At 37.5% G+C, this 12,474-nt stretch overlaps 1 pseudogene across 1 annotated transcript; it reads left to right on the top strand.

The window, feature by feature from the left end:
• The first annotated feature begins 10,043 nt into the window (after positions 1 to 10,043).
• Positions 10,044 to 11,175, top strand: LOC311176796 (SWI/SNF-related matrix-associated actin-dependent regulator of chromatin subfamily E member 1-like; annotated as a pseudogene). The gene has a single exon. The product of its transcript is annotated as an SWI/SNF-related matrix-associated actin-dependent regulator of chromatin subfamily E member 1-like (transcript).
• Positions 11,176 to 12,474: the final 1,299 nt, after the last annotated feature.

A 12,474-nucleotide genomic window follows, 5' to 3' on the forward strand; every position in this document is an offset into this window, starting at 1 on the left:
TAGATTTTCTATCCTTGGAAAAGAGCTTGTATCAGGTAAAACTGAATGTTAGTAGTGACTATTCTTCAATCTAATTTTCTATCTGTTAAAATTATAAAGTGTTGGCTATTGCTGCTTTTTTGGGTGTTTGCATCTAAGTCATGAATATATAACAACAGAATGCAAAACTAAACCTCAGCAGTCTTAGAGATTTAATAACTTTAATTGAACCTCTGGATAAAAGAAAGTTTAAAATTACATGTCCTAAGGTCCTAAAAATACGTAAGGACATCAAATATGAAAAGCTGAATATTGAACATATAAGTGTTGTGAGGGGTGTTCCAGTGCCAGAAAGTTAAAAATATTATAAAATTCCTTTTTAATTACCCTTTGCCTGGTGAATAGTATTTGGTCATATGTTTCTTTTGTTTCATATATTATCTTAATTTTGTTCTCTGTCTCATAATTGAACATTCAGCTGAGTAAACTGAATATGACAGAAATTATATTTATCTTTCCTAGCATGCCAATGTTCTCCATCCTCCACAATTAGTGCTGACTTTATGAGACTTGCTTGTTAGCATAATTTTTGACCCCTTAATTTGCTGTTTTTTTTCCATTTATTTTTATACAAAGAAAAATTACACTCAACTGATTGTTAAAATACAGCAATAAGATGAAGATCCTGTTCAAATTTTGTAATTGTTACATGATAGGCTGATTTATTAGTTGATACATTAGGGAATGCAGACTGGTCCAGCCTCTGTGGAAAAGTGTGGAGGTTTCTCAAAACATTAAAAATAGATCTACCATGTGATCTGGAAATCCCTCTCCTAAGTACCTACCTGAAAAATACAAAAACAGTATTTCAAAGGGATATATGTTCTCCTATATTCATTGCAGCACTTTTTGCAATAGCCAACTTATGGAAGCAGCCTAAGTGCCTGGAGACAGAATAAAGGAAATGCGTTATATACACATTGGAATAATACTCAGTTATTAGAAAAATATATAAAATAGGGCCTCCCCGGTGGCGCAGCGGTTGAGCGCTGGGTTGCGAAACTGCGCGCGGCCTCTGCGGCGCCGGTTCGATCCCCGGCTGCTCCCCGGCCACCAGAGGAGGGTCCCACATGGCGTGCAGACCTCTCCTGCCGCCCGCTGCTCCCCTCAGCAGTGTACTTCGGTCCTTCTGCCTGCTCTGCTCCCCGCTCTGGCTCTGGTGAATTCTCTCACCCTCCCGCGCTTCTGACTGTACCCAGTGCATGTATAAACAAAACAAAACAAACAAACCAGCAAACAAATAAATAAAGCATGCCTCTATAAAAAAAAAAAAAAAAAAAAAGAAAGAAAAAAAAAAAAAGAAAAATATATAAAATATGGCCATTTGTGACAGCATGGACACCACTGGAGGGGATCTTGCTAAGTGAGGTAAGTTGAAAGAGAAAGACAAATATTGGGTCAGTTCACTCATATGTAGAATAAAAAGAAAGAAAGCAAAAGAATAGAAAAAAAAAAACAAACCCATTTAGACCCTTGACTCTGACTACTGATCTGAGGCTACCAGAAGGGGCTGAGGTGGGGGAGGGAGCAAAAGTAGGAGGAGGCCCAATGGACTATGGTAGTGGATTAGTGGGACTTGGGTGTTGAGTGACTTGATCACATATATTTGTAGAGGTGGGACCCTACCCCATAAAACATAAAATGCCATAAACTAATATTACCTGAATGAACATAATAAAAATAGTGTTTGCTGTTAATAAGCTACATAACAAATTAATTTGAAATAAAAAAATTAAAAATAACAGTTCCTCCATTTTACAAAAAACAGACAAAAATGTCTAAAAGTTGCAAAACTGCAAAGGATAGGGACACATTTCAAGAACTGAAAATAGTTGGGGAACAGAATCTTAGTTTTTGATCTGTTGTCATTTCAACTAATTTATGCTTCAATCAGTTTGCTTCCATTTGGCTTTTGACTAGATAGCTTTTTCCCAAATAACCTGGGTTATAGGTTTTGATTTCTTCAGATCACCTGAAGTTATGTTGTTTTAATTCTCTTGTATTAGGGTTTCCACAGAAACAAAGCCAACACCATATAAATTTATTTATTTTAAGGAATCAGCTTAGGTGATTATGGAGACCAGCAAATCTAATATTGGCAAAATGAGTTAATAAGCTGGAGACAGGAAGAGCTGATGTTCAAATCCAAGAATGTCAGGCTTGAGACCCAGGAAGGAGTTAATGTTGCAGTTGAAGTCTGAAGATTACCTGCTGGCAGAATCCCCTCCTGCTCCTGGAGGTCAGTCTTTGTTCTATTATCTTCAATTGGTGGGAAAAGGTTCATCCACATTATGGCAGGCAATCTTTTAAGTCCACCAATTTAAATGTAAATTTCACCCCAAAACGCCCTCTCCCTAAACATCCAGAATAATGTTTAATCAAATATCTGGGTAATGTAGTCCCACTAAATTGACTCAAAATTAGCCATCACACCTTTGGATTAATGTCCAATCTGTAACTTTGCTTTCAGAGGTGAGAATGTGGCTTTCGGTGCATACCCGCTTAACTCATTGCTATTGTTTCCTGTCATGTTTTGACTGCTACCAACATTAAACACAGATTTGAAAAAGACCCCAGGCATCCTCTTTTTCAGTTCTTGCCTTTGGCCAGAAAAGAATTCAATGTGGAGACCAAAGTTACAGAAAAGCAAGAGATTTATTGATAGGTGGGAATATTGACTGGAAAACTCTCTGATCAGAGAGGTGTCAAGAAGCAGGTGCTTATATAGTTACGGTGGGCAAGGAGTGGGGGTTTGGCCTTTGGGTGTCTCCTTGTTGTTTCCCTTGCTGATTGGCTGGATCCTGGGGGGTCTCCTAGACTACTGAGGCCCACTGAATTTCCCCCTGTTACCCAGCCTACTTTTCTGAAACTGGCTTAGGTCTGTGCTATTATGTTGGTGTTCTGAGCATTCTGTTTTTAACTGAATTGGGGTGGAGAGGGACTTCCTGGTCTGCAATTGTTTCTGTCAGCCTGTTTGGGGTACCCTATTCCTAACTGACTTCCTATACCCACTTCTAACTTCTTCCTTCAACAAATTTTATTTTATATTATCTGTACATTTTCTTTGGTAGTGTGAAACAAGTAATTCCCTAGAAATAAAATATTTTGGAAGCTAAATCTGATAGTTAACATGTACAAAGAAGGTGGTGGTGTCCATAGTGCTGGCTCTGTGGGAAAACTTGAGCCACTTCTGTGCTGGTGGACCAGTGTGAAGGGTTTTCCTTTTTTATCGTATCAAGACCCAATTTGGTGTTTTGTGTCATGATTAGGGTTTTGATTAGATTAGGGTTTTGATTTGATTGTGGCATGATTACGGTTTCTGCTGCAGTGGACTTCCGGATGTCCTGAGCCGGTGACGATGCAAGTCTCAGGACCTAAAGTAGCACATTTTTCCCTAGTCCACTCACAGGCCAGTGTGCTACTGGGAGGCCCTTGCTGAGACCAGTGGGTGGGTGACCTAACGCAGCTCTTTGGAGCTGGGGAGATAGTGTGCTCAGTTGCATGGAGCCACAATAGTAGAAGAGCATGACTGCTCCCACCTTGTCCCTTGGGCTCACTTCAGTGTCCCCTGGGCTCACCTGGGGGAGGGCGTATGTTCTTGAATACCACCCCTGCTGTGTCCTCCAAGCTCCCTCAGGTGGTTTCCACTTAATGCCAGGCTCTTCATATTATTTCTCTCTCTCTCTCTCACACACACCCAGTCTCTTTCTCTTTCACATTCTCTCTCTCTCTCTCTCTCTCAAGTCTCTTTAACCTCTATCTCAGGGAATGTTATGTCCTCTGGAGAGAGAAAAGCTAGTGGGAGTGGAGATCAAAAGGTGTTTACCTTATTCCTATTCTAACCTTCTTTCTCAGTAGTTTCTTAGTAATTTTTGCCCAAGTACATTGCTATCAAGAATAAGAATTGCATTTTGCAGCTTTCCTTTAAGCTACTTGTGGCCATAGGCCTCAATTCTGGGTAAATGGAAGTGCTATTTGCGGTTTCTGGGGAGGCTGTTGAAAGCTTGTGGGGAGCTGTCACCTTTTGGGTCCCCCCCTCCACCTCCCGGGATGTGGGCATAACGGCTGAAGCTCCAATGACAATTTAGGATTAGGAGGTCAGTTTAAGGGTGAAAAGAGGAGTAGAATGTAGGCGTTACCTTCTAAACATTTGTTATGTGAAATAACATACCTTTCTGACTGTAAGACACATTTTAAGTTTTCTATCAAATCTAGTCCTGGTGGAGATGAAGTTTGATATCTAGGATAAATAATAGAACTTAAAATGTGACTGTGAATTATTCTAAATTAATTATCACAAACTGTGTTTTTCTTAATTCAAAGCAAGCTTTCAGAATACATTGTCTAAAGAAATAAATATTGTGGAAGAGAGCCAAGTCAGAAAAAAATATTAAAGATAAAATACAGTCTAAAAATTTTATTTTTTCAGTCTTTGTCCAGATTTAACAGCCATAATCTTTTGCAGTGAAGGTGGGATGCCTACTCATTTGACTTAGGGATGGGATACAAAAAAAGCAAGGGAAAAGACATATACATCAGTATTTTCATATACTATCCCAGGTCTTGTCCTATAGATAAATATTCTTTGACTATTTATAGGCAAATATCACCTTAGCATTCCTTAGTTTTATTTATTTATTTATTTATTTATTTATTTATTTATTTATTTATTTATTTATTTATTTATTTATTTATTTATACAAGTGCTGGGTACAGTCAGAAGCGCGGGAGGATGAGAGAATTCACCGGAGCCAGAGGGGAGAGCAGAACAGGCAGAAGGACCAAAGTACACTGCTGAGGGGAGCAGCGGGCGGCAGGAGAGGTCTGCGCGCCAACTGGGACCCTTGCCCAGTGGCTGGGGATCGAACCAGCGCTGCAGAGGCTGTGGGCAGCTTCGCAACCCAGCGCTCAACTGCTGCGCCACCGGGGAGGCCCAGCATGCTTTCATTTTTATTACTATAATTTCTTGTTTCCTAGAATTCCTACTACTAATTATTAGAAATTTACATGATGCTAAGATAGCCAGTAAACTTAGAATGACATTAAGTTTTTTGCTCAGAAGTCTCCTGAAGACACAGGTTCCTATGAAAATAACACAGGGGAACAAAAAACATGGAGAAAAATCTGCTGTGAATTTAATTTATGCTCCCTTCTTAGTTTTCATTAAGGCCACTGCTGGATTTACATTGTCAGCCCAAGTGTGAATTCCCAAGAAATCCAAGTAGAAAGAGAATAGAGAGAAGGGCAGAATATATATTTGATTTCTTTATGACTAGACCTTTGTTCTAGGCCTCAAATATGAAGTTATTTATATCTATTTATAAATCATCCATGTATATATGCATAAGCCCACACCATGTACAGGGGAATCAGTTAACTTTGAATGAATGAGATACTCCATAATCCAAAGGTCAATTCCTTAATTAACAAGGCTCTTTTGGAAATTTAAAGATGATAACATTTAAAGATATTTTACATTCATCTGATAAGCCGAGTGGGTTGAACATATTCTAAACCAGTGCATGGGGATGGCACTAACAGCTGTGACTGCACCCTGCGTGAGGCTGGCATTCCTGATTTTGTTGCACTTGGCTTTATTGTGCTTCACAAATACTGTGTTGCTCTACAAATTGAGGATTTGTGACAATCCTGCATTGAACTACTGGTGCCATTTTTCTAATAGCATGTGCTCACTTCATGTCTGTAGATTACATTTTGGCAATTCTTGTAACAGTTCAGACATTTTCATCATTGTTCTGCCCGTTATGGTGATCTTTGATCTTCTGTATGGTGATCTGTTAGTAACATCTTTGATGTTTCTACTGTTTTATAACCCCCTGGACCATGCCCATATAAGCAACATTAATTGACAAATGTGTATATTCTTCCTGCTCTATTAATTCCCCCTCCTCTCTCCCTTATCTCTCTTTTTTTCCCACTCACTATTTCTCATGACTCTTTTAATCTCTACCATTGCAGAGATTGACTATTAATTTCTTTCCTCTTCCCTCCTTTTGGCCTTTTTTCTTCTTAGCTGTCTCTTTGTCACTTCTTTAAAAGGTTATGACTTTAGGGTAGTAAAGCTCAGCTTTTTTTTAGCTATTCCAGGAGAGTTCATCCCTTTCAATTAGGATGTCAACCAATCACAATGTGCCTTCTAAACTTCGTCTCTTCTTTTTTTTCATTATTTCCACTGGTTCTCACAATTGTAGGCTTTAAAAATCATTTTCAGATTGATAGTTTGCTCCTGAAGGTTCATAAGGTTTGACTGCATACATGGGGCATTGTAGATGTAGAAGTTATAGACCTTGGAACTAGAAATGACTAGAAGGATGGTTTAATACAATTGATTTTCTGTTTGGTTTTTTTTTTTTTAATGAGATATGGAAGTAATTTGTTTACTCAAGGCCACTCACACATCTGGTAGCAAAATCAGGACTAGGACAGAGGTTTGTCAACCTACATTTGGAAGAGAATTATATTAGCTCTTTGGTTTTGCATATAATACAAGGAGAACTAAGAGAAACATTGTCTAAGAGCTACATCCTCCTAGGGAAATATCTGCCCTATTCTGTCCTGGTGATTAGAGAGGAGAGATCATTTATTTGTCATCTGTGAAATGATCCCCCAAATTTATTACTTCTAGTAAATTCACAAGGTTTCTCTACAAATAAAAACTGTCTTCTTATGATTGCAATTATTTATGACTGAATAGAACATATAGGACCAGATGTTTGAAGCTTGCTGTATTTCTTGTTTTATACATGTTGGATGTTTTAAATGACCACATGCCTCTATTTAGTTGTGAATTAACATTCTGTGTATCGCAGAATCTTATATTGATTTTTAAGAAATGTAAACGTTTTTTGCTTCAGGAGGTAAACTTGTAAGTTTATTTTTATTCTGCAGTTGTGTATTTCATTTTATCTGGAAAAATAGAATTTGAGTCTTAGAAACTTAGAGACTTTAAGTTCAATTCTCCACCAATACAGTGATTTTAAAAAATTATAACTCTGACATCCAACTTCTGCTTGGAAACCTCCTTGATCGGTCCCACCCTCATGAGCTGGTTGCTATTGTTACTGGACAGAAGTAACATCAGTAAAAGTTATTTTTTGCTTTGAATCAGTACCTGCCTTCCTTAACTTTCAGCTTTTTATACTTGTCTGGCCTGTGGAGCAACACAGAATTAGTATACTCTTCTTTCCATGACAGCCCTTCAAATATTTGAAAGCAGATATTATGTCTTTCTTTATTCTTCGCTTTCCAAGTTGCTTGAATAATTTATCAAAAATTATAGCTTCTCCCATCACCTGGACATTTTCCTTTCATCACATTCTAATTGGTCAATGTCCCTTTTAAAATGTGGCACCCAGAATTGAATTTTATATTATAGATGTGATTTATCTAGCTAGAAATACAATGAAACTGTCATGGGTAGTGATCTGTGAGTAGTAATTTCTCATAAGTCCATTAAAAGAAGGTGACTTGTATGAAAACACTTGGTAAACTGTAAGGTACTTTATAAATGAAATACTTTGTTGCAGGAATTTTTAAGATTTTAAAATACAAAAAATAACCAAAGAATGTGTTTTATCCCCAGCTATTGACAACAATGATTTCAACCTTTGTGTCTGCAGCTAGCCAAAAAGTTGGTATTTTTCCCTTGGCAAAAGTATAAAAGCAATTTATTAAATTACCATTTATTCATTTTATATCTATTTTTATTCTCCCCACCTATCCACCTGTGCCCAAACCCCATCTGCCTCCCTTCCTCACCCCCTCCACCCTTTTCCTTATTCTCTCTGGTAATAATTCTCTTCTTTATGCTGAGTTTAAATTTTTATTTCTAATATTATTTGTGTGTAGGTTTGGGGGTATTTATTTTCTGCAGATGAGTATTTCACTTTTTGACTGATTTTTGGACTGATTTCACTTTTTGACAGATTTCACTCAACATAATTACCTCAAGAGCTGTCCATTTTGTCTCAAATGCTACTATTTCATCTTTCTTCACAGCTATGTAATATTCCATTTAATATATGCTTCACAGTTTCTCTATTCATCCGTTAAAGGTCATATGGGTTGGTGCCATGATTTGGCAGTTGTAAATAGTACTATGTACATAGATGTAGACAGATCTTTTTATATTTGATTTTTCATGTTAATTGGATAAATACCTAATATTGGTATTGCTGGAATTTCCATTTTTTATTTTCTTGAGAAATTTCCATACCTCTTTCCACAGGGACTGTACCAGCTTGCATTCCCACCAACACTGGGTGAGAGTTCCCTTTCACCTAACCTTGCCAACATTTGTTAATTACATTCTTTTTTATATGGGCCATTCTCACAGGGGTGAGGTGGTATCTCAGAATGGTTTTGATTTGCATTTCTCTTGTAATAAGTGGTGTTGAATATCTTTTAATATATCTGTAGGCCATCTGAAGGTCTTCTTCAGAGAAATGCCTTTTGAGATCTTTGCTCATATTTTAATTGGGTTGTTTTTTTCTTTGTTGCTGGATTGTGTAAGTACTTTGTAAATTTTGGAGGTAAACTCCCTGTCCGACGTATGATATGCAAATATTTTTTTCTCATTCTGTAGCTTGCCTTTTTGTTTTTGTGATGATTTCTTTTAAAGTACAAAAGCTTTTAAGTTTGATATAGTCCCACTTGTTTATTTTCGATTTTGTTTCCCTTGCCATCGGGTTGTATTCCAAAATGCATCTTTGTGGTAGATGTCTGTAGTGTGTCTCTTGTATTTTCTCTCAAGTACTTTTGGTTTTGGTCCTTATGTCCAAATCTTTAATACATTTTGAGTAATTTTTATGTATGATGTTAAATATGGGTCTTTAATGCAATTTTAGTCTCAACAATTATGTTGAAGTGCTAGTTGAACAAGTTTTAAATGATCAAGTCAGTTTTGGAACATGCCTTATAAAAAGGCATATGATAAATGTCATTGTTTTATCTGTGTATACTTATTTAATGAGATAGTAGCAGAACCTGCCATCGACAAGGCAAATCAGTAGTAAAAAAAAAAAATCAGTAAAAATAAAAGTAGACCACATTCACATTCAAAGGGTAATTTTATTTTATCTACATTTTATAGATTTTTTAAATCGAAGCAACATTGCATTATTATAGTATATGTTTCAGATGTGCCTCACTGAGTATAAAGTACATCAACTTCACTGCAAAATATCCAACTCTATATAATCTGTAATTCTTCTACTTTAAACTTTTTTGATTTTCATGAATTTTGAATAACAATGGGAATATGTTTTAATGTGGTGAACTAACCATTCTTTCACTCTCAGTTGCTTATTGACTATTGATTACATGTTAAGACTTAATAAGTTGGTCTTATATCTTCACTAACTTTAGAAGAGTTTTTGAAAAGAATCCTGCTTGGCATGAATTTAAATCCTGAACATTCTAAGGAGTTAATATGCTGCTAGATGGAATAATCTCAAAGCTAGCTCTAGCAGTTATAGTTGGTGAATATAAATATGCATAAATATAAATGTGAAATGTAAATATGAGGCTGAATGGGACAGTGGCAGGTATAGGAGGCCTAGCATACTCTTTGGCACATAGTAGAGTCTTAGTATTTGCCATATGAATACTGCATATTTGGGGAATATTATTCCTAACTTGGCAGTGAACCTGGTGTTATAACTAGAGGTTGAATCTTACCAATTGATGTGCCACTGTTCAGACGTGTGAGACATATTTGGGACTACGCTGTATTTTAAGACCTCATATCTCTTTTGTAGGAGCATTATTTCTTGGACAAAAGAAAATCCCACATTTTCTAAAACATGACAATATTGTAGTGGTTAGTTTGATTTGCAATGTGTCAAAAACATCAGAGAGAAAAAATTGTTTAAAAATACATAAATATTCTGAATAAAAGGAAGTGAGGCCAGAACTGCGGGAGCCTTTTCTGCCTGTAGTGGCTCAGATTTGTACTTAAGGAACTGAGAACTTAATCTTCCAAAATGTCAAAAAGACCATCTTATGCCCCACCTCCCACTCTGGCTCCTGCAACACAAATGCCTAGCACACCAGAGTTTGTGGAGTACAATCTATCTCACAGCTACAGACTGGAGGGAACCTGGGTACCAACAGCTGGGTACTGGCCTGTGCTGGTGCTATGATCCGCAAACCCCCCAGACCACCAGATAGGTCTTAGCCTATGGGAGGTGGAGTAGAAAGGTCTGGGGATCAAGCAAAGGCTTCCACCCCTGACCTAAAGTTGTGGGAGATTGGCAAGATTATTGGTGGCATGGGAAGATCTCACTGATGAAGAAAAGCAAGAATATTTAAATGAATACGAAGCAGAACAGAGTATAATGTATCTAGGCAGGCCTGTCATCATTCCCCTGCATAGCTTGCATGCTTAAGGGCAAAAGGTCACGCAGAAGCTGCTTTAGAGGAAGAGCCAACAGAGATTGTCTCTCATGGAGGAAGGAGAGCCTTACATGAGCTACAGCCTGCTGAAGATCAGGTGGTGATGATGATGATAGTTTTGCAGTGAAACATATAAGTCACTGCTTGTTGCCAGAGAAATCGGCGCCTCAGCAGTGAAATCCTCAGTGCAAGTGTGGTGCCAGGTGTCAGATAGTCTATAGTGACAACAGCTAGAATGCAGGTCCACAAACATCAGGTGCAGTCCTTCATGGTTCATTGGTGAAAACTGAAAACTGAACTTCTTCAAGTAGGAGGACACCAGGAAAAGAAGAGGAAGTTCCTGAAAAGCAGATTCACTTAACAATGAGTAGAAAAAGCTGTGTGGTTTGAGAGTAGAAATGATGTGAAAAAATCGTAGCTGAAATTTCACAGGCAGAGGAACAGGCTTGCAAAAGTCAGGAGGAAAGAGGCAGCAGAGCACGCTGTCTGGTTCCTGAGGAAGAGCAAGGAGCTAACAAAACGGAAGAACAGAAAGATGAGAATATGCCGATGGAGGCAGAGGAGACACACGTTGAAGAAACGACTGAAAGTGAACGAAATGGTGAAGAAGGTGTGTCTATTCCTGAGGACAAGGGGAGCAGGGAGGAGGGGAGGTCAGCATGGGAGAGGAAGGTAATGCCGTCAGGAGGAGCCACCAACAGATCCCACAGCAGAAGATGAGAACAAAGAATAAATGTCGCCTTGTTTCATGTATTCTAAATACTTTTTAAAATGAAGCAATGTTTTTTGAGTTAAAAAAAAAATTCCGAATAAAATTTAGTTCTCTGTGCTGTCTACCCCGGAAAGAAATTTATTAATGAAAATAACTCACTAACTCATTTCTAAAGTATTACAGTATTCTGATATTTATTTAGAAATATAAGAAACAAAATATTTCTGGAGAATCACCATTGTTGGTGCACTTTTTTTTTTTTAAAGATTTATTTATGCATACAAGAGCTGGGGTATAGGCCAGAGATGCAGGAGGTGAGAGGACTCACCAGAGACAGAGCGGGGAGCAGAACAGGCAGACTGACTGAAATACACTGCTGAGGGGAGCAGCGGGCAAGACAGGAGAGGTCTGCTGCGCCATGTGGGTTGCTCCCTAGCCGGCCAGGGATCGAACTCATATTGCAGAGACTGCGGATTGCTTCATAGTGCGGTTCTTAACCCCTTGTGCCACCAGGGAGGCCCCACTTTTTTTTGAAGTGTGCAATTTAAACTTTTTTTTTTTTGGTTACAAATCTTGGTGACTGGGGCCATGTAAATTAGAAGGAACTTGCTCTGTAAAATTAGATCTGAAATTTCATGATTTAATTATGTGTTACTAGGTTCAGAATTTCTGTTTCTGTTGGGTTTTATTTCTTTTTAACAGTTAAGAAATTATTATACAAGCAGTTGAACCTTTCTAGAGAAATCCTATGCCTTCTTTTTATGTCTCGTAAACTTAATCTTCCTAAGCCAGGTATTATTTGGTTAAATATGTCATACATAGACTTCAGAAATATGAATATTCTAATAGCATGCAGTTGTTATTGTTTTTTTGCTATAAGGATGTGTGGGCTTTTATATCAATATTAGTTACTGTTTTCTAAACTTCATAGTATTTTCCTCCAGCAAAGAACTGTCGCTTTTCTGAGATGGAAAAAAAACAAACTTGCTTATAAAATGAGACCATTTTGCATATTAATTAGGAGGTCTTTGAACTCTAAGAATAAAATCCGTTAATGCTTTGGGTATGAAACAATTATGCATTCAAGGAATTTAATTTTATGCTAATAATGCGACAAGTTTTACATTTTTCTTTGTTTTGTTTGCATTTCCTAAAGATAATTTAATGCAAATAATCCATCCATATACTACATAGAGCATGTCGGATGGTTTCCCTATAGTTAAGATTGTATCAGCACTCCCATTATAAATCTCTATTACCCATGGTTTATAATTTAATTGAAAAAACCCACTGCAGGCAGAAACTCA

This window comes from Talpa europaea (genome assembly GCF_964194135.1).
Source record: "Talpa europaea genome assembly, chromosome: 9".
Classification (NCBI taxonomy): domain Eukaryota; kingdom Metazoa; phylum Chordata; class Mammalia; order Eulipotyphla; family Talpidae; genus Talpa; species Talpa europaea.